The 26727-nt window shown below is 48.4% G+C and overlaps 1 protein-coding gene across 1 annotated transcript in view; it reads left to right on the top strand.

The window, feature by feature from the left end:
* The first annotated feature begins 12418 nt into the window (after nt 1-12418).
* ACAN (aggrecan) overlaps nt 12419-26727 on the top strand; it is a 72003-nt gene continuing 57694 nt past the window's right edge. Inside the window, exon 1 of the mRNA XM_073013036.1 lies at nt 12419-12526. The gene's annotated coding sequence lies outside the window, so the exon portion shown is untranslated. The remainder of the gene's footprint in view (nt 12527-26727) is intronic.

The raw sequence follows: 26727 nt of genomic DNA, 5'->3' as shown, positions 1-26727 counted from the left end.
CAGCTCTGCGCCTCACTAGCAGTGTGATCTTAAGCAAGCTGCTTCACCTTTCTGGACCTCTGTTTTCTTTTGTATAAAACAGGAATGAGGCCGGGCACGGTGGCTCGCGCCTGTAATCCCAGCACTTTGGGAGGCTGAGGCGGGTGGATCATGAGGTCAGGAGTTCGAGACCCAGCGTGGCCAACATGGTGAAACCTCGTCTCTACTAAAAATACAAAAATTAGCTGGGCATGGTGGCGGGCACCTGTAATCCCAGCTACTCAGGAGGCTGAGGCAGAGAATTGCTTGAACCCAGGAGGCAGAGGTTGCAGTGAGCCGAGATCGCGCCACTGCAGCCTGGGCGACAGAGGGAGACTCCTTCTCAAAACAAAACAAAACAAAACAAAAAGGAGTGATTTGTGATGGGTATTAACAAACCATCATGTTGCTATGGTTACTGAATGAGTTGCTAGACATAAAGTGTACGCTAGAACAACGCCTAGCATGGTGCCCAGTGCATATGAGTTATTATGATTCACCCACAGAGTATCTAAATGTGCCAGACACAGGGCACACAAAGAGAACAAAATAGACCTATTCATTCATTCAACAAATATTCATTGAGGTACTGCATGTGTCACACACTGTGATGGGAGCTGGGCACATGTGTCTCTGCCCTCATGAAGCTCACAATCTGGTGAAGAAGGGAGGACAGTAAACCAGTGAATGGCAAACTGATCTGGGCTAGGAGGGAAGGAGGCACTGTAACAGAAGTTGACGGAGGCAGAGGAGAGGTGGGGGTGGGTCAGGGAAGGCTTCTGATATTTAAAGAACAATGTGAAGATGAGGTGGTGCTATCATGAAATGAGCAAGGAGAAGTGCAAGGGAAGTGGGTAGGGAGATGAAGGAGATGAGGGGAGGGAGGCAGGCAGGGCCAGATCACTCAGGCCTCATGGTGTCCTGAATGCAATCCCAACCCACAAGGTGGTTACAAGCAAAGAATTGACAGGCTCTCATCTTACATCTTTCAACGGGCATACTGCAATTTTCACTGAAGAGGAAACTGAGGCCCAAGTTCATATCCCTGGTAAATGATGACTACAACAGCTCTCAGCCCCAGCTCAGCAAACTTGCCCGTTTACTACTTCTCACTCACCCTCTTCTGTACAGCAGGAACCAACTCTCCAAAAGCCCTTCACTTGCTCATGGGGTCGTGGTGCCTGTCTTGACTTAAACTCACACCACCATGCACAATTGAGGGTCCAGCAAAGGTTTCCATGCCAATGGCTTGTGCAAACAACACTTCCCTGAGCTCCTTCCCCACCATTTCCATCCCCCACAACTACTGGAGTTGACACCCAAGCCAATAACCACAGGTAAACGTGTTTCTCCCTGGGACATGGAGTTAAACACACAACCACAGAGATGTGTCTCAGGTCCAGAATGGAAGGGCCAAGGTGCCAGGGATGACAAATCCTCCGGGAATCCAGCTCAAAACTCCCCCCGGAGACACCCCTCCTCAAAATAGGCAAAGAGGGTCAGGAACACTCATGCAAACAGCTGATCCACAAAACCCCCACTGTGCCCACGGCTTTCCCCACCTCAGTCCTTTCTATTTTTATCAGGAGAGTGAGAGGGGGTTGCCAGGCGGGGCCACACTGCTGTTTATGTCTGAAATTTGAAAAGATGCACAGAGTACTTGGGAGAAGGCGTTGCCGTTAAAGGAATTTCGGAGGAGAATTTCAAACCCGGCAGGGTGAATAGGTGCCTTGTGTTCTGACTTTTGACTCTGGAAAAGCCGCGTTTCCAACCTTGGCATGCAGAGGGGCCAGGGATAGGGAGAAAATGCATGCGTGTGAGATTCAGACAGGGAGTGAGACCCAGCTCACCTGGGCACAAGGAAAAACTGATTTTCAGACTGGGGTGCTTTGGGAGGAAGCCCTTCTGCCCCTCCAATGTCTTTTCTATTTATTTATCCCCCAGGTAATTCATGGACTTTTCTTGCTCTCTTAGCCTTACCTGGTTAGCCCCACTCCAATCTAACTATTCTCTACTCCATATCTGCCATCTGTCTCCTCTCGATCAGTAGGTTTTGCTGGGTATTAATTTTCTTACATAGTTGATCGTTAAGGCTTTAAGAGGCAGAAAAGGTGAAGAAAAGGAGGCTATTCCATAAAAATGTCCAATATCTGTCCAGAATCTCACTCTGGACACCCAGGCCGGAGTGCAGACGCATGATCTCTGTTTACTGCAGCCTTAACCTCCTAAGTTCAAATAATTCTCCCACCTCAGCACCCCTCAATAGCTGGGACTACAGGTACGTGCCACCACACCTGACTAATTTCTGTGTTTTTTGTAGAGATGGGGTTTTAAGAGGCTTTAAGTCACTCTGATTTGTCAATTTTTTGCTTCCTAATTACATTGTATGTGTCCCTTTGATAGCTGTATGCCTACTGTTTATTTAACACACACACAACTTCAACCTGGTGGAGGGTTTTACACTGTAGGCAATACAGCAAGACAAATTGGTGCTATCTCTCCAACTGTGTAAGACAGGAGGCAAGAAGGGGTAACAAGAAAGTATTTCCCTGCTGAGGGAATTTCAACACATATCTCCTCTCTTTGCCTTCATCCTTCAAAGGTTAAACTGGCTCTAACGGCCCTGTACATTCCAGACCAGACTACACAAGACGCTTATTAAGCTGGGGATCCTCAGGAAGGTTGGCGTCACTTTTAGGAGGTTGGGCTTTGACTTGATATGGGACGTCAGGGTGGACCTGATCCCCAAGTTTGTAGTTGTTGATCTCATTTCCTTGTGTCTGGGAGTGAGCATCAAGAAGCTCCAGCCTCACTGATGTACAGAACTGCAAAAATGCAACTGTTTATGAAGTGCATTGGCCACAAAGTCCTAGAAGCCACAGGATGCAGTTGTCATGCAATTAAACTCTAGCTCTCTGCCCAATGAAAGTTCATGGCTTGACAATGTCTCTACTTCTTTTCCTCTAGAACCTCCTCACATGCAGAACCTTTTCTTGGGTGTGTGAGGGTCTCTGGCATTCCCTCCCTACGTTTCTAGATCTCTCTGTTTCTCTCAGCATCCTTACATTTTTGTTCAATAGCCTCCTTTTCTTCACCTTTTCTGCCGCTTCCATTTTCTCCAATTGTATGCAATTAAGATACATTTTAGCATTTGTTGAATGCAATTTAATGCTCCTTTTTTTTTTTTTTTTTTTGGCAGAATCTGACCCTGTCATCCAGGCTGGAGTGCAGCAGCATGATCTCTGCTTACTGCAGCCTTGACCTCCCAGGCTTAAGTAATTCTCCCACCTCGGCACCCCCGAATAACTGGGACTACAGGCACACACCAACATGCCTGGCTAATTTTTGTATTTTTTGTAGAGAAGGGATTTTGCCCTGTTGCCCAGGCTGGTCTCAAACTCCTGGGCTCAAGCAATCCACCCACCTCGGCCTCCCAAAGTGCTGGGATTACAGGCAAGAGCCACCACACCTGGCTTAATGCTCCATTCTTATCTCAGGTTAATAATTTCCCTGAACTCCAGACCCATGTTTATCTGCCTTTTGGCTTTTCAGACTGGGGGTGCTTTGGGAGGAAGCCCTTCTGCCCCTCCAGTGTCATTTCTACTTATATATCCCCCAAGTAATTCATGGACTTTTCTTGCTCTCTTAGCTTTACCTAGTTAGCCCCTCTTGGATGTCCCTCTACCTCTAAAAACCCAACTTGTTTACAACTAAACTCTCCGAGGTCTTTTCTCCCCAAGCCATCCACTTCCCGCGCCGTCTTTCCTCCCCAAGCCAGCTGCTTCCCAGTTCCCCACTTCTCTGTTGCTGTTGCAGCAACTCCACCTCTCTCAATCATTCAGGTTCAGAAGTTTGAGGCCATCCTTGATTCCTGTCCCTTCCTGTCCACTCTCACTGACGTCACCATAGAATTATCTCACCATCTGCAGATGCAGTCATTGCACGTACCCTTCAATGTGTTGGCACATGCCATATTTTAAATTTTTAAATTAATCATCTGATTTTACATAAAAATCCAGATGTTTGGTTTCCCAAAGAAAAAAATAATAACTACTGCTACTGCAGAAACAACATGATGTAGCAGCAGTTAGCCTGAGTTCCTGATGCCAACATTCAGTGGGAGCTGGGTAGTTAGTGCTGCCCTATGAATGGGACTTACAACCTCCAGTTTGAGTGAAAGGCAGACCCAAAGGAGTACACCTGGGAAAACAACATCCATATCAAGTTCAAAAATAGACAGAATTGATCTATCAGTCAGGTCAGAATATTGGTCTCCCTGGGGTGGGGGGATCTTCAAAGGAGCTAGAAAAGTTCTTCATATTGACCTGGGTTGTGACTACAATGTTGTTCACTGAGTTGTACACATAAGATGTACTTTATGTATATTACATATTATGAAAGAAAGGAAGACAGGGAGGGGAATGTGTGGGCAAAGTGCCTAGCTTAGTCCCTGATATGTAGTAAGTGCTCAATAAATGGTTGTTATTTTAAAAAAATTTTTTTGAGATAGAGTCTTGCTCTTGTTGCCCAGGCTAGAGTGCAATGGCACAATCTTGGCTCACCGCAACCTCTGCCCCCAGAGGCTCAAGCGATTCTCCGGCCTCAGCCTCCCAAGTAGCTGGGATTATAGGCATGTGGCACCACACCTGGCTAATTTTGTATTTTTAGAGATGAGGTTTCTCCATGTTGGTGAGGCTGGTCTTGAACTCCCAACCTCAGGTGATCCGCCCACCTAGGCCTCCCAAAGTGCTAGGATTACAGGCTTGGGCCACCGCACCTGGCCTAAAAGTTTTAAAGTATGAAGGCTCTAGAACCAGGTGGTCTGGGTTAGATCCCTGCAGCTACTAGTTAGCAACCATTGCTATATGGACTATATTAGTCCATTTTCACCCTGCTATCAAGAACTACCTGAGGCTGGGTAACTTATGAAGAAAAGAGGTTTAATTCACTCATGGTTCTGCAGGCTGTACAGGTAGCATGGCTGGAAGCCCTCAGGAAACTTACAGTCATAGTGGAAGGTGACAGGGCCGCAAGCATGGCTTACCATTGCAGAGCAGGAGACAGAGCGTGTAGGGGGAGGTGCTACCATCAGATCTTCTGAGAACTCACTATCACAAGAACAGCAAGGGCGAAATCCACCCCCATGATCTAATCACATTCCACCAGGTCCCTGCCCCAACATTGGGAATTTTACATGAGTTTTGGATGGGAATACAATTCTACATGAGTTTTGGATGGGAACACAGAGTTAAACCATATCAGGCAGCTTTCTAAACATTCCTGTCTTCAGTTTCTTCATCTGTGAAATGGAGTTAGTGAGAGCCCCTACCTCATAGGGTGATTGTGAGATCTGTTGAAGGGCATAGCACAAGTCCTGGTATGCAGTAGGAGCTCAATAAGTGTTACCCTAAAAGGAAGAAAATCCTGACATATGCCACAATATGACTGAGCCTGGAAGACATGATGCTAAGTGAATAAACCAATCGCAAAAAGACAAATTTGGTGAGATTCCACTTACATGAGGTACTGACAGTAGCTAAATTCATAGAGACAGAAAGTAGATTGGTGGTGGCTAGGGGAAGAGGGTAGGGGTAATTAGGAATTATTATTAAATGGGTACATAGTTTTCACTGGGGAAGATGAAAAAAGTTTTGAAGATGAATAGTAGTGATACTTATAAAACAATGTGAATGTACTTAATGGCACTGAACTGTACTCTTAAAATGGTTTAAATGATGAATTTTATGTTATGTATATTTTACTACAATAAATAAGTAAAGAAATATGGCCATAATGATGAGGCTGTGTCAGCCCAGAGAGGAATTGACATTCCATTTTTTTGAACTTGAGAATTTGAGACTAAACAGAGTACTCTCAGCATTTTGGAAATGCCTGTTGTTAATGTATTTAGTAAATGACTATTTTAAGACTGTAATGCTAACAAGTAAATGTCCTAAGCATAAAAGGTAACCCAGCTAAATGCTCATTTTTTTCCTTACATATTCTTCATTTTCTCTCCTTAAAAGAATTCCCAGTTAAAAAAAAAAAAAAAAAAAAAAAAAAACCAGCAATAACCACCACTAAAATTTCAGGAAGACTATTCCCCGGCACTGTAATATCAAATAAGTGCCAAGTTTTGTGGGGAAAAGTCATGCCCATGTCTTAGCAGATGATTTTTAAGCTATGGAATTGCTGCCTGTACCTCTTCTATTTCAATTCTAGCAAATGTTCATGGGATATCATTTTTGCTTATTTTATAAGTGTATATTCTGTATCTATACCATCAAGTGTGGAAATCTGGGACAACAATTTTTCTGAATAATCTAATATTTACCACTGAAAGAAACTAAAAATATCAAGCCCAATGCGACAAAGATTGAGATGCCAGTCCCAAAAGACTCTGATGACTGGAATAAGGAAAAGAATAGAGAAGAGCCAGCTACGATCTGGAGTGCGGGAGCCCCTTAGGGTTCCGGGTCAGGGAGAGAAGGTGGGCAGGATCGCATAAGCCTCAGGGGCTGGAGCTGCCGGGAAGTACAAAGCCTAAATCCTCGTACCTCTCTTCTTATTCCAGACTTGCTTGGAAAAAGTTGTTGACGATGATGATGATGATGATGATGAAGATGATGATGATGATGGTGGTGGTGGAACGGATGCTGATGATGATGGTGATACGTAACATTCCACTCAGCGTCACTCACTGAGTATTCTCAATGATTAAAAAAAAAAAAAAAAAACACTAGTGAGTAATGAGTAAAATGCTATCATTTCCTCTTTCATAGATGGCAGGGTTTTACTAAAAATAAGAACCTGCTATGAATTCAGAAAAAAAAAAAATTGAAACTGAAGCTTTAAGAGAGTTTCCTTAAACGTGCCCTTCAATTTCTATGTCTTTGGTGACACAGCACTTTCCTGTTACTGTACGTCATTATTCCACACGGACCCGTGGGGCTTGTGTTTCATTAACTTTCTCCATGTTCTTTATTATAACGTTTCCCTCCTACTTTGCCACTTGTACAGTGTTAAAGTAATAAAACAGCACTTTTCAAGTGTTCCACTAGTTCTCACTAGACTCCACTCCCTGTCCCAGTTCTGCTGTAAGAAGGCTTTTCTATATCGTGTTTCTATGGCCCTTTGCTTCCAAAAAGGGTCACAACGTTCTCTACACATATTACATATAGTATTCATCATTGCCACACTTATATGAGGTGGGTATTTTTAGCTTCTTTTACAAACACAGAAAACACCACACAGGAGAGAATGCACTTACTCAGGCACACCAAATTGAGGGGGCTAGGAGGAGGGAAGAAAATTAACCATCCTTGCACCTTGAGCCAGATCAGGTTGCTAGGTGCTGACATTCCATATCTTATTTTAATTCTCACAACAATTCCATGAGATAGCTCCATTTTACAGATGTGAAACCAAAATCCAGAGAGGTTAAGAAACTCGCCTGAGGTTCCCATGCCAGACCTGGGATTCACATCCAATGCTCCTGATTACACAGGGAATCTCCTCGTTCCACAACTCTCTTTGTTGCTTGAGGTACACAGGAATCCCTTTCATGGGGGCCAGCATGGAAACAGTCTTAGTTTTAATTGCCTGAAAAATTAAATATCAAGCAAAAGTGGGTTGTAGTTCTGAAACTCAACCATCTTTGGCCACACTGGTAGGAGCAGAATGTCCAAATGGTTAGAGAAAAGAGTTATCCTGGCTCCCCTCTGATCAGTCCACACACCTGGGCTTGTGCATCTAATGCTGGGCACTGCATTTTTGAGGGGCATCCACAAAGGTTTCAGAGAGTGAGGAATCCAGAAGCAAATGCCGGAAGAACACTCCCTTGGGAAACAGTCAAAGACCCTGTGAGGAAAGACATGAAGGGTGATGTAAGAACCCTCCTGCACTAACTGGAGGCTGTCCTGTTGAAATGGGGGCAGACTGTGTTGCTTTAGAGAGCAGAATTGGGCCACTCGCTAATAAAAGTGTTTGGAATGAATGCTTCAGAGGAATTCTGCAAACACCTTATACTGGGACTTAGCAAGGTACCTTCATGGCATCCCCATGTACGGGGCAGAAATAAGCCCTCCGTGGTAATACAGTCAGATGGATGGGGAGACTGGTCATGCTCTACGAGTTAGTTTAATGGAGTATAGAAGCCAGCCTTCAAGATGTCCCCAGTGATCCCCATCCCCTGGTATTCACACCCTGTATGATCCTCCCACAGTAGTTCAGACCCTCCCACCGTAGTAATTGGACCCTGTGTGACCAATAGAATACAGAAGCGTATGACATCCAAAGCTATGACACAGAAGCACTACACTCACTGTCTCACTCACTGTGGTGAAAGCCAGCTGCCATGTCATGAGGACACTCAAGCAGCTCCATCAGGAGGCCCTATGGAGATGAAATGAGGCCACTGGCCAGCAGCCAGCACCAACTTGCCAATCATGTGAGTGACCCACCTTGGACATGGATCCTCAAGCCCCAGTCAAGCCTTCAGTTGACTGCAGCTGTAGCTGACATCTGACTACAACTTTGTGAGCTAGTCCAAGCCAGAACTGCCTGGCGAGTTTCTCCCAAATTCCTGATCCATAGAAACCATGAGAGATATTAAATGACTATTGTTTTAAGCCACTCAGTTTTGGGGTGATCTGCTACACAGCCATTATAATTGGAATACGGAACTATGTCATTCATTCCAGGAGGCCTGTCTCTAGTGCTCTGCTCTAGAACTCAGCCCTAATCTCCATCCCAGGCAATATTTTTATGAACAGCCTGAGTGAAAACACAGAAGTGGCACACTAGTTAGCTTTGCAGAATGTCTGCTGCTAAGAGGAATGGCAAACACATAGAATAATAGAGTCAGACTCCAAGATGATCTGTAAACTGAAGAGTAAACTGAATTAGTTAATGTAATGTTTAATAGAAGCAAAAATGAAGCCCCACACTTGGATTAAAAAAACCCATTGTACAAGGATAAGCCAAAGGAGATGCTAGGTGGCAGCAGCACATGTGGAGAGGAGGTCTGAACTGACTGCAGGCTCCACATGAGTCATGATGAGGCTGTCATAAAAGTACATAAATGTTTACTGCATTACCAGAAGCATAGGACCCAGGTTACGGAGGTGAGCTCTGCTCTGGACTGAGCACTCCAACAGGGGGAGTGAGTTTGAACTCTTTATATGAGACACAGGCAGTCCAGACCTGCTTAAAGAAGATTGATGGGGCAGGGTAGAGGTCTGCTGATGGAGACAGATGAGGAAGGATAGAAGGAGAGAGGATGCCCCAATCCAAAAGGAGAAGAGCGAGAAGGGAGAGACTTGAGATCACTGATTCCAAACACAGAAAGGTTTATCACGTGGCAGGAGGTCCTGGGACAGGAATGGGGGCAGCGGTGGAAATAGGCCTGTCTTGTTTACTGCTGAATCCATAGTATTGGGCATGAGCTTCTCTGAAAGCTGAAAGCTACCTAAATACTAGAACCATGTGAAAAAATTGGATGTGGCCTCAGAAGGGAGTCAAACTCATGGCCACATCCAAGCAGAGTCTGATGTCCTACTTGAGGGAAACATCATGGACAGCACTAGCATACTCTATGGAGGGTTGTCCTTAAAGTTCTCCAAGAGCTCTTCCCAGCTCTGAGATTCTCTCATTCTGTGATTTTGTGATTGAATGAGTAGAATCTGCTGAATGATGTCAGCACAGTGCTTCTCAAACTTCAGCAGGCATATACAACACGGAAGGGATCTTGTTAAAATGCAGATTGTGAGTCAGTAGGTCTGGGGAACCTGGCATTCTGCATTTTTAATAAGCTCCCAGGTGACACTGCCAGTCTGTAGACCATACTCTGAGCAGCAAGAGGTTAGAAACCGCCAGTTACAGCAGATTGCATCGGGTGGCCTGGAAAAGGCATTAGGCAGCTGTAAAGTATTCTAGCAGAGGAGGGATGACCTGCTTCAGAAATATTACACCAGAACAGAGCTCCTGAGTTGGACAGGAGGAGCCTGTCTATGCCACCAAGGGCCTTCTGACACTCATGTCCTTTGATTCTCTGAATACTGTCTTTAAAGTGTCCAAATGTGTTGCCATATCCTGGGTTTTCTATATCTTTTAGGGGTAGGGAGTGTGGAGTCATACCAGCCTGCACTCCAATCCCATTCACTACCTAGGTGGCCTCTGAGTCTTGGTTTCTCAGTATGTAAATGGAAATGGCATCCATCTGAGGGGTTGCTGTACCAAGCAGCGTCTGACACATAATGGGTGCCCAATATATGTTTCTTAGACTCCTTACAAAACCAGATGATCAATAAACATTTGTTCCCTTCAATACAAAGATAAATCGCCTAATTAATATTTGCCTCTGACTTATTCTTCATTAACCCTGCCTGCCCTAGGATGAATGGCGACATGACCCCATTTTATAAATGAGAGCAATTTGTTCTCCCCCAAGGCATCAGGTAAATACAGGCATGAGAATCCATGACCTCGTTGGAATTTCAGGGGTTGCTTTTTTCCCAGAAGGGTCATTTCTCCCTAGTCCAGGCATTGAGGCCAGTAACTACTAAGATTTCATCTCATTTCTTTATCTGTGAGAGAAGCCACTATCACCCCTTAAAGGGACTTCGGTCACCAGCATTTTGTCTGTGTCCTAAATGCTTCAAGACTTACAGACCTGACTCAATAGGCTCAGGTAGAAAAGGGTGAAATCAAGAATGGCCAACCACTGGAACACTTTAGTCATTGCTCTGAGAGGCGGGTGGGTAGAGTGGGCACTGCGCCCCCTTTGACAGGGCGTCACTGCCCTGGACAGGGGAGAGACAGGGGGCTCACAGAGCATGTGCTGGGCCAGGGCCAGACCCGCCCCCAAGCAGAGATGGCTAGTAAAATAACCACACAATTCCAGTGGAGTCGCCCTGGGGAAACTGAGGCACTTCAGTTCTTTTTCATCAAGGAACTGATTAAAGTGTGGTCTATTATCTCTGTAGTGGGAGCCCCCAAAGATTCCACTTCTTCCTCTTCTTGCCCAATGAGAGGGTCAGGAAGCTTCCACCACCATCCTGACTGTGGTCACCACATCCTGGTGTGAAGCACCACCAGCTTCCTCTATAAGAACTCTGAAGGTCACCAGCCAGCTTGAGTCCTCTGAAAGTGGACTTCAACCAGGCTGTGGCTCAACCAGCAGCCTGTATAGCAGAGAGCACAAGACTCTGGACTTGAGCTCAGACCCACCTTAAAGAAGGAACTCCACCACATTGTAAGCCTTGGTTTTCACATCTTTGGTAGGGGCAGGTGGGAAGTTGCCATATTTACCTTGTTGGGCTCTTTGGAAAAATTAAATGAAATGTTAATGTATGTTACACAAGGGGCTCATAGGAGGGATTCAAAAGCGGCTAGTTCTTTTACTCCTTTTCCCGGAAACAGTATTAAAGAGTACCGTAGAGGCACTGGAGAATTCCTGCTCCATATGACATGTCCTTGGTCTCTCCTGAGGACTTTGAAGACCCATAGGCTCGCAGCTCCCCGTGCGCCTCCCCGCTGCCGCCTCACCTCCCCTCTCCACCATCCCCTGCCATCCCGGTGTACGCCACCCCCAAAAAAACTTTCAGCCAGCTCCTCGGTGAGGGTCTTTCCAAATCGTGGCCGACAGTAGGGGGCTGCACCCTCCTTTGATCGCGTCGTGCCCAGCCTCAGCTGCAGACCCCAGCCGGGCGCCCAGGAGCCCTGTCGGGCCGCGGCAGCCTTCGAGTCCGGGCACTCGGGGATGCTCTGAGGGTGCAGCCCTCCCGGGCCCCTCCGACTGCGGAGCTGCCGACCGCAATGCAGACGCGGGCCCTCCAGCCCTTCTCGCGCCTCCTTCCTCCCGCCGGCCCCGGAGCTGCCGGGTCCGCGCTGCCGCGGGGAGCGCTCCTCTCGCGCCCTGAGCGCAGGGCGGCTTCCCCGTCAGCGCGCCGGTCTGGAGCCAGGGTCCAGCGCTCTCCAGATGCCTCCGCCTTCCCCTCCCCCTGTCGGCAGCCCCTCGGTCCCCGGGGGTGGGGTTTCCCTTTGAGCTCGCCCCCTCCCACCCCCCACCCCTCGCGGGCCCTCCCCTCCCCCGCCCGTCCCTATGTATGTGTCACAGCGCGCCATGCCCGCCCGCCCGCCCACCTACCTCCCCGCAGCTCCAGAGGGGGCTAGCAGAGCTGAGGACGCGCGCAGCGCTGCTCAAGGTCTCTCTCTCTCCGCGCCCTCGCCGGCCGGCATCTGACGCGGGTGCCAGGGTCTCCGGGCACCTTTCAGTGTCCATTCCCTCAGCCAGCCAGGACTCCGCAACCCAGCAGTTGCCGCTGCGGCCACAGCCCGAGGGGACCTGCGGACAGGACGCCGGCAGGAGGAGGGGTGCGCAGCGCCCGCGCGGAGCGTCTCCCTCGCTGCGCAGCGAGACCCGGGCCTCCCGGCCCCAGGAGCCCCCAGCTGCCTCGCCAGGTGTGTGGGACTGAAGTTCTTGGAGAAGGGAGTCCAACTCTTCAAGGTAACTGTCTCCTTCCCTCCAGAGTGAGGCTCTCCTAGGGCGCCCGGCGAGCCAGGAACCTGGCTGAGGCTGCACGCCCCGGGGCTGGGGGCTGCACTGCCTCGGTGTCCGCCCTGGAGCTATGTGTGCCGGGGGCTCTGGACATCCACCGGCTGCGTCCGCGGTGGAGTTGAGCAAACTTTTTGGCTGTTGCAGACTCAGTGAATGGGGCAAAGGAACACGTGAGGAGGGGCACTTGTCTCCTAGTCCGCCAGGATGAAGGAACAAGGGATCCTTTACTCCAAACCCCCATGTGATTTTAAATGGTAGGGTCTGGAAGGACCCATGGTTGACAGAGTAGCAGCTTCACAGTCAAGGGAATGTGGGTTCAAATCCCCGAGGTGCTACTTTTGAGCTGGAAGATGTGTTTCACCTTCCTGAGCCTTGGCCTGCCCTCTGTCAGCTGAGAAGGAGAAGGCCTTCGCGAGGTCTGGAGGAATAAATGAAATCATATGGACAGTATGTCAGGGACACAGCGGGTCCTAAGCGGAGGCTAGATAGCCCATCCTTGGCCACTTGGCTTACTCCAAGGACCAGAGTGCCTGAAGTGTCTGCCCAGGGGAGAGTGGCAGAACCTGGGACAGAGCTACTGAACTGCCAGCAGGGGAGAGGAGAGCAGTGCCCTGAACACACGGGTGTCCAACCAAGAAGGGGCATTTCTCAAGGAAAAAAGGGGAGGGGAGTTGAGGACACACGCCCACGAGCGGTTTTTCCGTCTGTGGGTGCGGTTTTTCCGTCTGTGGGTTCCTCTGCAAAGGAAGTCAGTGCTGGTGGAGCAGGAGCTCTTTCCAACCCTGGAGTTGGGTTGGAGGCTGTCAGTGTGTCAACTGAACCACACTCTAGGCAGAGCAAGCTGCGGGGGTGGGGGCTTGTCTCTGGTTGTGAGACAGGATCCAACCCAAACTTTTCCATCATTATCCTCCTTTCAGTCATGAGCTGGGTTCTGACAGGATCCTGCTAGGGTTTCACCATGAAGAAGCTGGAGGTCCAGCATGTTGACTGATGTGTAAATTCCGGTTCTGTGGGGGTGGCAGCCAGGAGGAAAATACAAAGCTGAATTGGGTTAGCATGGTGTTTTGGGGTCCTGGGTGCTGCAGTGGATGGGGTGTCTGAGGGGACTCTGGACCTTGAAAATGCACCCACCTTGTCTGACGAGGAGGGCAAGTGGACCCAGAAAGGTGCAATGAATTTCTGAAGGTTGCACTGTGATTTAGGGGCAGGGGCAGAACTAGAATCCAGGTTTTCTGAGGCCATAGTCAGTCCCTTGTCCTGATTTAAGAGTCCAGAAGTCTTGGGTTCTAATCCTTATCTCTTTCTTGTCCTTGGGTTCTAATCCTTATCTCTTTCTTGCCATGGACAAGGAGCAATCAGGTTGCCCATGCACCCTGGGCAAGGTGGCTTTGGAGGCTCTATGAAGATATGGTGTAGGAGTGTTGGCTTGTCAATCTCAGGATCCAGGGAGAAACTGCGGGAAATGGAAAGGCAATGGGGAAGAAAACCCTGAAGCTTGTTGGGAGAGGAAGCATTGAGTGGGAGTGGGAAGGGGAGGTTCTAACCTGAAAGAAAGATTGCAGAAGAGTAGATCTCCCCAGTTTAAAAAGTTTCAGAAGAAGGAATTGTCAGAAGGAAGAAAATATCTCTTAGATACTGGAATTCCGCAGGTTACCTTGAACTGTGTTTCATTTAGATATACTTATGTGTAGTTTCTAGTGCTGTGCCTGGTATTTTCATTCATTCTCCACTATCTGCTGAGCACCACCTAGGTGCCAGGCTTTGTGTTCAATGCTGGCCCACAGCAGATACTCAATAAATAGCAGATATGAGATGACCCAAGCAAAGGGCTTAGCATAGTGCCTGGCACTGGGCAAGGACTCAGTAACTGTTTGATATTATTAATATTACTATTATCATTCTTAATTCTAGCAAAAATTTGAATGTTTTTCTTTTCCTAGAATATTCCATGAAAATCATACTTAAATGGGAATGTTTTGTTTAATGTTTGGAAGCCCTCCTCATACCCAGGCACACCTCTTACCCCTGTTCCCCATCACTAACACACACACACACCCAATCCCAGGCAGCCACTCACCCCAGTATGCTGAGGCAGAGCGTTCTCCTCATCTTATGCCCCCTCCCCAATTAGAGAGGGAGCTCCACGGGAGACTTCACTCCTGAGACGGTGGGCAAGAGCCAGGAGGGTGGACAGCCTGGCATGCAAGGAAAACTGGGGTTCAAATCCCAGCCCAGCCACTCACTGGCTACATGGCTTTGATGAGGGTACTGAGCCTCCCAGAGGCTTCATTTCCTCTTCTCCAAAAAGGGGAGAAAATCCTCCAAGAAGAGATTTTTGTGAAGATTAAAAGACATAAAGTGGGTGCCTTGTCCAGCTCTCAGCAAGCACCACAAACCTTAATTCCTCTCCTCTAACAGCTCCTAAGCCCCCTCGGGGGTCACAAACCCCAAGTTATGGATAGCAAAAATTTCAAATACTTTATCTTGGTAAGAGACTGTGTGTCCTAACTTTTGGTGTGATCTTTTTTTTTTTTTTTTTTTTTTTTTTTTTTTTTTTTTTTTAAGATGGGATTCTCGCTCTGTCATCCAGGCTGGAGTGCAGTGGCCCAATCTTGGCTCGCTGCAACCTCCGCCTCCCAGGTTCAAGTGATTCTTGTGCCTCAGTCTCCTGAGTAGCTGGGGTTACAGGTGTGCACCCCCATGCCCGGCTAATTTTTGTATTTTTAGTGGAGACGGGGTTTCATCATGTTGGCCAGGCGGGTCTCAAACTTCTGACCTCAGGTGATCGCCTGCCTTGGCCTCCCAAAGTGCTGGGATTACAGGCATGAACCACCATGCCTGGCCAGTGAATTCCTTTTTAATGATGCCTTCTAGTACTGGGTTCCTCCCAAGGCCCTTCTTATTGGGCCCTTAGGAGGACCTCAGCTGAGCCAAAGGAAGCCCATGAGACCCTGCCTAGAGTTCTACTTTGAGTCTGTCTTTGCTGCTGCAGGGATGTCTAGCACCAGATCTGTCCAACTGCAGGTTGTGAAATCAATTTACCAGGGTTCTTAATAAAATAGGAAATACTAGATAATCTCATAGTGCCTCCTGTGTGGCAAAGGTAAGTATTGTTTCTGGAAACTTTTGTTTCTGTTATATATTTTGAAGCCCTCTATAAGGGTATATGTGTTTATAAAATAAATGTATATATGCAAATATATACAATTTGATATTTGCATATATGTATATATATGTATATTTTTTTACTATATTGTTCCCAATGATGTTTCTGTCTCAGAAATTCCAGCATTGTGGCCCTAGGGGGCAGGTGCTGGGGTGTCCTTGCTGCCACTGCACCAAGTGTTGAGGAGTCAAGGCAGCTGAGGTGAAAGCTGGAGTTGGGGAAAGGCAAGTTCAAGGAAGAGGACCCAGAGTCAGAGAGGAAGCAAGGCCTGGAGGACAGGTCTGCTTACAAGTAGAGGAGGGAGGGGACAGGCCAGCAGCTGCCCTGGGAAAGGGGATCTGGAGCACTTCTTGGGAACAGGAGCCTTCCTCTCCTGCTGTCCCAGCCTGGCCTCATGGCCATGCTTCGTGTCCTAATGGTAGCTGCGCTGCAGCCCTGATAACTTAAAGGAAGCCCCTTCAGTGAGATGAAGGGCCTGTTTCTGTGACAGCTACTTTGGGAGTGTCTGCTCCCCTTCTGCCAGATCCAACAGGACACAGCCATCCCTGCGAGGGAGTCTGGGCCCCTGGGCACAGCTGAAGAAGGGCCACTGGGAGGCCGGCAGAACAAGGGGAGGGCTGGAGAAGGAGCGGGAGTGTAGGCGAGAGGAGAACCAGAGAGGGGGAATTTGTAGGGAAAACGGTAAAACGGTTCCTTTTTTCAAAAGTTGAATCCAGGGCAAGAACGGAAACGGCGGAGTTTACTTATAAAAACTCAGAGCCTCCTTGTAAGCGGTGGAGTGTGTGTGTGCGTGCGTGTGTGTGTGTGTGTGTGCATGCGCGCTGGGAGGGCGGGCCCTGTGGGCTGGCCAGGCCTATGAGAGGTGACTTCTCTCCCTCTCAATGGCCTTACAGTGTATCCTAAAGCAGCTTTTTGTTAAGCTCATGAATAGGTGGATTTGGGGTGTGTGATGCTAGGCATCACGATTTGGATATTTGGTTACCTTTGAGGTTACATGTTTTTCCTTTTAAGATACACACTCAAAAAAGGAGCCACCTCTTCTGTGTAGGTCGCTATTTTGGTGTATGTGGGGGCAGGGGTGCCTGTCTCTCTGTAATTGATTTGACTTGAAGGGTGAGAGTAAGAAGGAGAAACACAGGACACAGCAGGTCTGCAATGCCTGACCTAGGAGACAGCCCCCCTCGGCTCCCTGGTCTCTGGCAGTCCCCAGATCACAGATGCCCAGGGCCTTCCAGGCCTGTGATGGTCCTCGTTTAAGAGATCACAAAAGGGACCCAGGCCCAAAGAGGGGAAGGTTGCTACCCCAGAGCAGGTTGGTAAGAATCTGGACAGGGATCTAGACCTTCAGGCTCTCATCGCAGAACATGTCGTATTCCCAGACACCATTCATTCATTCATTCAGTCATTCTCCTTTCAGCAGCACTTGCTACATGCCAGGCACTGTACTAGGCATGGATAACACAGCAGTGAATAAATCAACTCACTTTTTCTGCCCTCCACCTGCTTACAGTCTAATGGGGAAGACTGGCTATAACCAACCTGAACCTGACCCCTCATTTCTATACAGCAATGGCTCTCACCTGGGGGCTATTTTGCCCCCCTTCCCCAGGGAACATTTGGCCATGTCTGGAGACATTTTTTGTTGTCACCACTGGAGAGTGAGGTGCTTGCTGCTAGCGTCTCATGGATAGAGCCGGGGTGTTGTGAAACATCTCACAGTGTATAGCACAGCCCCCGCCCACATACATGCACAATAGAGAATTATCTGGCCCACAATGTCAATAGTCCCAAGGTTGAGAAACCCTGCTGCAGACCTTCATTTAGTTCATGGGCCAGGCCATGCCCAACTGTGCACAGCAGCTGGAAGAGAGGGGATAGGACAAGAAGGAGAGTTAGGTAGGCAGTGCAGAGGAGACAACAAATGAAAAGGAAAAGAAAAGTCCGAGCCCCCGTGGTAAATTAGAAAAAATGTGGGCTTTGGTAGCCCAGACTGAGGTTGGAATCCTAGCTGTATCCCCTTGGGTAAGTCAGTTATCCTCTCTGAGCCTCACTACGTTTCTACATCCATGAGATGGACTTGTGGGACAGTTGTGAAGGTTCAAGAGAAAGCAAATAAAGGACCTGGCACAAATTAGACATACAATAAAATGGCAACTGTTATTAGTATCTTTGAGGCTATTAAAGGCCCCACTGTGGAAAATTACAGAGTCAACACGTGTGATCAGGAAGCCAAAGAAGGTTGCTGTTTGGGGCAGGGTTGCCATAGCATTCCCTCTGCTTGGGGGAGGGGCAGTGGGTGGTGTGAGCATCTCCCTCCAGTGTGTGTGGTGGGAGGAGCACTGCACTTGGAGTCACATGGACTGGGCACTGACAGCGTATGACCAAGGGGAGACTGCTTCACCTCTCAGCCTCAGGTTCTTTATTTATAACACGGAGATGCTAAGCCTGCCCTCATGGGCCAAGATCCTGTGAGGACCTCCTGTCTGTGAAGGAGGCTTGTGGGGAGCCTTGAAGCCGATGCAGGCACTTTTAGTGTCTGGTTTGCCCTGTCCCTAACCCAGGGCCAGGCACATACAACAGACTAGTTGAATGAACCATAGTACTATAAATTCCTTTCAGTTCTTGACAAAGAGAGCACCAACAATACCCAGACGAGTAATCCTTCACTTTGTCACTCCTCCATCCTTTGCAAGATGCAGGGACCTCTGGTTCCCAGAATGTGCTGCATCAGGTTGCGGCACCGGGCAGCTGTGTCCTCCAGAGAGCATGGCAGATACAGCAGCTGTACTGTGACAGCCCCAAAGGGGGATCCCCATGGGGAGTGGGAGGTAGAGGGGTGGGGGTCCTCCAGAGCTGAGGTGAGCCCAGCTACTGAAAAGAGGACCAAATGAGGATCAGGACCTTGGAGATTTATCTCAATTCAGGCACATCATTGAATACCTCCACTTTCTATCTGTAAAATGGAGTTGAAGTCATGATAAAGTAAGGCCTAAAAGCCACTAGCCAAAGGGGTGGATTTGGGTAAACTGTCAAGCTTTCCTGAGTCTCTGTTTTACAGAGTCATAAAACGCTGGAGCAGAGAGGGATTTATGGGTCACCACACCATCTTCTTCATTATGCAGAGGGGGAGGCTGAGTCCCAGAGAGGGGAGGGCACTTGGATGGGGGTCACAGGCTGCTCTTGCACCCAGGCTTCTGAGTCTCCTCCCTTCACACCATGCTAGTCCCATTCAAGCCAGTAAAGAGAAGCGTCGGATCACAGCAATGCTGTGACATCCAATCAGAACCCAATTCTAAACAGACTTGGTCTTGGGTCGGCCATTGTCCACCCTTGGGACACCTTCTGACTCTGTCTCTCCAAATCCTCGCTGTTTCCAGGGCTACTTTTGGGAGAAACAAACAAAAAAAAACCCTCTAGAAGAGAAATGTGTAAGGCAAATCAGAGCTCAGCCTCCCATCTCCCTCAGAAAACCTGGCCTCACCTCAGCTGCCGTCTTGGGTCCTGTATAGGGGATTTTTCCCAGCAACATCTGGACCCTTGGCCTGACCCTCCCCTCACTCCTTCCCTCCCCAAGCAGATGCTCCCTGTCTCCCCTCCAGCCCATCTCACTTTGACCTGCATATCCAGATGGCTCAGGGAAAGCCTGGATTCTAGGATGACTCAGGCAAGAATGTAGTAAATGTTTTTCAACGTCACAAGACACTGAAAAGGAGACCTGGAGGCTGTCATTAGAGTTAGCCTTCAGTCCCTAAAATTAGCTGTATCTGAGGAGCTTTTCAAAAATACGGGTGCCTGAAGCCCTCATGTGACCCAGGAGATTCTGCTTCAGTGGGATGGGGGTTTGGGGGTGGGGAATCTGTGGGTTTCAAAATTGCCCCAGGTGATTCCAATGTGGTCTAGTTTGTCAACTCCTAGTTTAAAGCCCAAAACAGTTCCTCAGAGTGTACTGGGCTCTAAGCTCTTCTCTCTACCCCTGCCTCTTGGGCCACGTGCTCTCTTCCTTCCCTAATGGCAGAATTACAGCCACTGCCCCCAGTTTGTCTTTTAGGAGAGTGAGAAGGTCATGGCCAGCTTCTCCTGTCTCCACTTCCCTGCCTGAGACAGGGGCCTTTCTTCCCTTGGTTCTCCAAGGTGATTTCTACAGAACACACCTTCCAAGCCCAGCAACAGGCTTTGTAGGTGAAAAGGATCTCATTCCTCAGAGAAAGTCAAGGATGAACAAAATTAACTCTAGTTAATTTTGGGTCCCTTCCCTGCAGGGCTTCTCAATATGCTGATGGACCTTGGAAATCTCCACCAAGTTTTTCAAATTGAATTTGACCACAAAGCTTTTTTTTCCTACAGCAGATGGAGGGACTTGAGCCTAAAGAGATGCTAATCTAGGCACTGGCCCAGGTTGAGCCTGCAGCAGGAATACAGCAGCTGCACCCGGGCCAAGGGGCAACCCAGGGAAAGGGGAGACCCTACCAGGTAGGGCTTAAAATCCTAAATCTCAAATGAAGTCACTGACCCAGCAAGCGCTCTCACATCTGTAACCTTCCCTCTAATGCTGGGTACTCATTTTCTTCCCTTTTTCCCTGGATTAGAAGAAAACAATGAGGTGGAGCATTCAATGGAGTTCACTGTGGGATGGGGTGGGGCTCTGACCCCTCAGCGGATTCCTGCCTCTCCACTTGTTCTCTATCCAAACCTGGCCACCTGCCTCCCCTATGTGAGCTGAGGACCTAACCCTCTGTTGTTCCCTGACCTGTTGGGTGACTCCAGTGGGTGCCAGTCCCCTGGAAGACTTGGACTAGCACCAATGGGGGTGAACAGCGGCCCCGGGACTGAGTAAAGAGGTTGCCTGCTTGCATGCTTGTCTCTGTCTCCTGACTCCACTGCCCCATCCGTGGGCATCACCCCCACCCCAGACTCACATGACCCAGCCAGGGGCTTTGTTTTCCCCCATCCCCAGGCTATCTCTTCCCCCTAAAGCAACCTTGTTCTGTTATTCCTACTTGTTTCCTAAATACAACCCATGTGGGTCTCTGTTGTGACTTGTTAATGTTTTGACAGAGGGTCACCTGGTGTGGGAGACCTGATTGCTTAGATTGTCTTCACACCCACTCCTGAGCGGGAGGAAGGTTAGGAGTGGGGGTGGCTTCATTAGCGAAGGAGGAACCTCACACTGGGGTTAGTGCCTTGGCCTCCTGCAGCCCCCATCTAGGCCCTCCCCATCTGCCCTTCTTTCTGGATCTGCCTTCTCAGTGACCCAGGGACTCCCGGGGTTTGCGCACAGCAGGGTCAGCAAGACTTGTATACACCAGATAAGGCTCTGATGCTTCAGTGGCTGGAAAACAGGACTCCCACCCCCTCCTAAGTCACTGCAAGTACTATGTAGAATGGCTCGCCCTTAGATGCACACAGCAATTGATCAAGGTTATTTGCATATCCCTTCTCAGCACCCTGGGGATTGCAGAGGCATTTAGAAGACCTCAGAGATGGTCCTGTCTCACTTAAAATCAAGCCCAATCCCCAGCTTTGGCCCACAGGCCCCCAAGCTGGCTGGTATCCCCTCCTCCTCACATCACTGTCCCCTCCCCTACTGCCCTGCAGCCCCTGGCCTCCCACTTCCTTAAGGACTTTTGCCCTTTCTGTCCCCCCGCCCAGGTGCTCTTCCCACAGGGCTTTGCATGGCTGGTTTATTCTGGTCATGCAAGTTCAAATGTCACCTCCTCTTGGAGAACTTTTTTTTTTTGGCCCACCCGATTTAAAGAAAGCAAACACCAAACACCCCCACTCCCATCCCCTGCATTTTCCTTTAACTTATTATCTAGAAATTTTAGCTGGTCAGTTTCCTTGGTGATTCTCTGCCCTCTCCTGAGCTCCACCAAGAGCACTCCTTCTCACTGCCCTTGGTGGAGTGAGAAGATCACGGCCAGCTTCTCCTGTCTCCACTTCCCTGCCTGAGACAGGGTCCCTTCCTCCCTTGGCTCTCCAAGGTGGTTTCTGTAGAACACGCCTTCCAAGGCCAGCAACAGGCTTTGTAGGTGAAAAGGATCTCATCCCTCAGAGGAAGTCAAGGATGAACAAAATTCACCCTAGTTAATGTTGGGTCCCTTCTCAATATGCTGATGGGCCTTGGAAATCTCCATGCAGCACAAGCTGCATGGGACATGAGCCCCATCTGTCCTGGTCACTCTGTGTCTCCAGCACCTAGGAAACACCTGGCACACAGTAGGTGCTCAGAAAATTTTGTTGGCTGGACAAATAACTTCAGAGCTTTTCCAACCATGCTTCAGAGTCCGTGGGGGTCAGTCCATGATACCCCATGGGGGCTAGAGAGGTGGGTCAAGAAGGGCACAGCCAGATTCTATTAGAACATCTCCAGTTTTCTGTCTTTTGGAAGCCACTGATATGTTGCACTCTGCTCTTGTCATAGACAAGAAATCTGGGACTTAGAAAAGAATATGTCTTTACTCTGGCCATGGCTCAGGGACTCTGCACAGTCAGAATGGCCACCACCTGGGTCAGCTCATGTTCTGCCACCAGTGACCCAACTGGGGAGAGGAATGGCCACTTCCATATGCCAACCCCTCATCTGCCCAGCTTCTCTCAGTAGTTCATGATGACTTGAACATCATCAGGGAGGAGCTACTTTTAGGAATAAATGTATATTTTTAGGTGCTACCACCTTTGGGGCTTTATCACTACTGGGCTACCCAACATGTGCCAGAGCTGTCTTTCACCTCATTTCCTTTATATTTTTTGAGCCACAGGGTCCTAGCACCTCTGTGCCACAGTAGGAAGTAGGCCAGGCACTGGAACTAGGATGGAGAATAAGGTGTGGTCTCCCTGGCTACTCAGGCTTCATGACTGTGTAGATCTCAGTGGGCACATCTTCTCAGCCATTGGGGTCCACACTGAATGTCTGTCGCCTCACCTCTGGACTTATCTGCATCTGTCCTCTCTGGCTCCATACCCTGGGGACCTCCCCTAACCCTCCAGCTCCCGCTGGTCTTTCCTCAGTTGTGATGGTGACTCTGGCACATTGGCACCTACATTTTTATTCCCAGTTCCCTTCCTGATGATATCTAGTGCTTAGACTCACAAAAGAGTCCATTCAGCCATTTTCTTCCAGGAGTGGATGGGATAGAAGGGCTCCAAGCTCACCAAAGTGACTTCATCAGTAGCTGCCTCATCAGCAGTGTGACCTTGACAGAGTTGATTAGTCTTGCTGTGCCTTGTTTGCCTCATCTGTGAATTGGGTATAATGACTCCTTCCTGATAGATTTGTTGGGAGGGTAAAATGAGATAATATAGCTAAACCACAGTACCTCCCACAGAGCAAGGGCTCTCAAAACAGTAACTGCTGTAAATCATGAATATTCCCAGACCCATTCCCGGTATTTCTGAACCTGAATTTTTGTTGGATGATCATGTCTTAGCTGTGACTGCCTCCTCTTGCCCAAACTGAAGTTTCTCAGCTGCTTTTCTGCCCACTTATGCTCTTAAGATGGTCTTACCATCCTGGAGCAGAAAGGGGCCTCAGGAATGCAATAAGAGCCATATGCTGTCTGCCACCCTGAAGCTAGCTGAGCGACAGGGCAGATGGCGAAAACCAGGGCTGGCTCCTGATAGGCCTGGGAAGTGCAGCAGGTTCTGTTGTACACAGGGTTCCCACAATGCATCACTCCAGAGGGCGCCATTCCATTGTGGTCCATGGAAATAGCGACTCCTCGAGTTGTACATGTGCAGCCTTTGCGACTGATCATAGCGACTCCTTCAACCGTTCTCTGAGACTGCACTACAGATTTTGCACTACAAAGGCTTGATCAACAAGAATTGCTCTTCAGGTGTCTAGCTGCTAACCGGCATGTCCATGGTATCAGGAGGCTTGTGGGGCAGGAGGTACTGGTGCGAGGCTGGGGGCTGCCTCTGGCCCTACCAAATTCTGCCTCCATCCCCTGTCCTCCTCTCCTGGGACTAGGGAGTGGGGAACCCTAAATGTACCAGAAGAACCTTTGGTGGTTCTGAGCCAGTTAAGGTGGCTGAACAGACTCCATTCTATCTCCAGCTGAAACTTTGGTTTTTCTTGTCCTGTGTGGACCCCAGGAAAAAAAAAAAGACGCACTGAGTCCAGACAGGACAGAAATATGGAAGAAACATTCACTTCTGGGTTTTTCCTTAATAAAAGGAAGGATCTGGAATCTGGAATATGGTTCTCCCCTCTCCTGGTTCCACTAGAAATAGAGAGCCCATGTTGTGTATCAGTGGGAATGGAAGGGGAGGTCATGTGGTAGCTTGAGGGTCAGGAAGCCAGGCCAAGAAAGCCACAAAGATTGGATTCCAAGTAGAAGGGCAAGACCAGGCGCGGTGGTTCACGTCTGTAATCCCAGCACTTTGGGAGGCCGAGGTGGGAGGATCACTTCGGGTCAGGAGTTCGAGACCAGCTTGGGCAACATGGTGAAACCCCGTCTCTACTAAAAATATAAAAATTAGCTGGGTGAGGCAGCAGGCGCCTGTAATCCCAGCTACTTGGGAGACTGAGGTACGAGAATTGCTTGAACCCAGGAGGCGGAGGTTGCAATGAACTGAGATCACACCACTGCACTCCAGCCTGGGTGACAGAGTGAGACTCCATCTCAAAAAAAAAAAGTAGAAGTGCAGAAGAGAAACATCTAAAAAAAAGAAATCAAGAACAATTTCAAGACATGAAATGTTCTGTCTCCACTGATTAAAAAAAAAAAACAGAGAGAGAGAGAGAACGAGAGATTGAGATCAGACATAGGAAATAGTTTTCCTGAGAAATCTAAATGACCCTGAGGTTGATTACCAACTAAAACTGGGGACTCTTGTTTATAAAGAAGTTTTTAGATTAGTAGTAGTATTATAATAAAAAGTTACCCTTTGTATTCACTTCCTAGGCCTGCCATAACAAAGTACCACAAACTGAGTGGCTTCAAAAAACAGACATTTATTGGCTCACAGTCTTGGAGGCCAGAAGTCTGAAATCAAGGGGTTGGCAGGGCCATGCTCCCTCTGAAACCTGTGGGAAATCCTTCCTTGCACCTTCCTGGCTTCTGGTGGCGGCTGTCAATCTTTGGTGTTCCTTGGCTTGCAGCTGCATCACTCCCATCTCTGGCTCCGCTGTCACTTGGTGATCTCCCTGTGTGTCTGTGTTTCCACAAGGACATCTTCCCCTCCAATAAGGACACCAGCTATATTGGACTAAGGGCCCAGTCTAACAACCTCATCTTAACTTGATTACATGCGCAAAGACCCTGTTTCCAAATAAGGTCACATTCACAGGCACTGGAGGTTCGGGCTTAGACATAATGTATCTTTTTTTGGTGGGAGGGACTCAGTTCAACATATAACACCCTTCATTGACTTGTTGTCAGTATATTTATACCTGTGCTTCATCAAAGGGATTTAAGGGAAGTCATTCTCTCGGGGGAGATGGATTAAATAAATGATGTACTCTCCCATCGGTCAGTGCTTTTATGCTAACTAGAGACTGGGTGTGTTGAGGAGAAAGGGTATAAAGGCCATTGTATGATCTGAGCTGAACTCTGGTGTGCACATACTTCACACTGAAGCAGCAGAAAGCTCTATGAAGTAGGTCTAATTATTCCCATTTTCTAGATAACAACACTGAGACATAGTTGGTAAGTGGTAGCGCCAGGACTTGAACTCATGACTATCTGATTCCAAAGTTCATGGTTACCTGGCTATCCCATGCACTATGCTTAGAGAAAAGGAAAATTTCTCAGTCTTTACTCACATACCCTGACATCTACCATAAGAAAAAGAAGCAAAGAGGCCTGTTACCCAGAATGGGTCCCATGGATCAAGGTATGTGTGTAAGGTACTGTTTATTTCAACACACCATGCCCAAGAACTTCATATGGATTCCTTCAGCTCAGAGTCAGAGCCACCTTCAGGAGACAGAGGCCGTGAGCTAGAAAAACTTTGAGCCCCAAATCTGTTGAACACAGTAACAGAAGAAAATTCTGTTTCCCACCATCAGATTCTCAAGAGTTTTAACACACCGGGAGCCTACTCGCTCTCCAACTGAGACTTTCCTTCCCCTTCTATCCCCAGTTGGCTGCCATCTTGGTCACTGGGGAGCCCTTTGGCTTTGACATAAAACTATTCTCCTAATGACCTTCCAGGGCTGGAATCTATTTTCTCCTGTGATTGTCTTGAATGTAGTTTTGTTATTGTTTTTGTTTTTGTCTTTGAGACAGAGCCTTGATTTGTCACCCAGGCTAGAGTGCAGTGGCACGATCTTGGCTCACTGCAACCTCTGCCTCCCCGGGTCAAGCAATTCTCCTGCCTCAGCCTCCCAAGTAGCTGTGACTACAGGCGTGTGCCACCACGCCAGGCTAATTTGTTGTATTTTTAGTAGAGGTGGGGTTTCACTGTGTTAGCCATGTTGGTCTTGCTCTCCTGACCTCGAGATCTGCCCACCTCAGCCTCCCAAAGTGCTGGGATTATAGGCATGAGCCACTGTGCCCAGCCAAGTGTAGATTTTTTTTAAGGATATAAAATTCACCTTATTTTTAGAGACCATTTTCCTTTTAAAATGATAAAGGACATCATAGAAAATTTAGGAAATATAAAGGTTCAAGATAGAAGAAAAAAATTGGCCAGGTACGGTGGCTCACACCTGTAATCCTAGCACTTTGGGAAGCCAAAGCAGGCAGATCACTTGAGCTCAGGAGTTCAAGACCAGCCTAAGCAACATGGTGAAACCCTGCCTCTACAAAAAAAATAACAAAAATTAGCCAGGCATAGTGGTGCATGCCTATAGTCCCAGCTATTCAGGAGGCTGAGGTGGGAGGATTGCTTGAGCCTGGGAGGTAGAGGTTGCAGTGAGCCCAGATCGTGCCACTGCACTCCAGCCTGGGCAACAGAGTGAGACTCTGTCTGAAAAAAATGAAAGGAAAGGAAAAGAGAGGGGAGGGGAGGGGAGGAAAGAAAAAGAAAAGAAAACATA

The sequence above is a fragment of the Chlorocebus sabaeus genome, chromosome 29 (assembly GCF_047675955.1).
Source record: "Chlorocebus sabaeus isolate Y175 chromosome 29, mChlSab1.0.hap1, whole genome shotgun sequence".
NCBI lineage: Eukaryota > Metazoa > Chordata > Mammalia > Primates > Cercopithecidae > Chlorocebus > Chlorocebus sabaeus.
The sequence above is the reverse complement of the archived record's forward strand: the minus strand, read 5'-3'. Positions and strand labels throughout refer to the sequence as shown.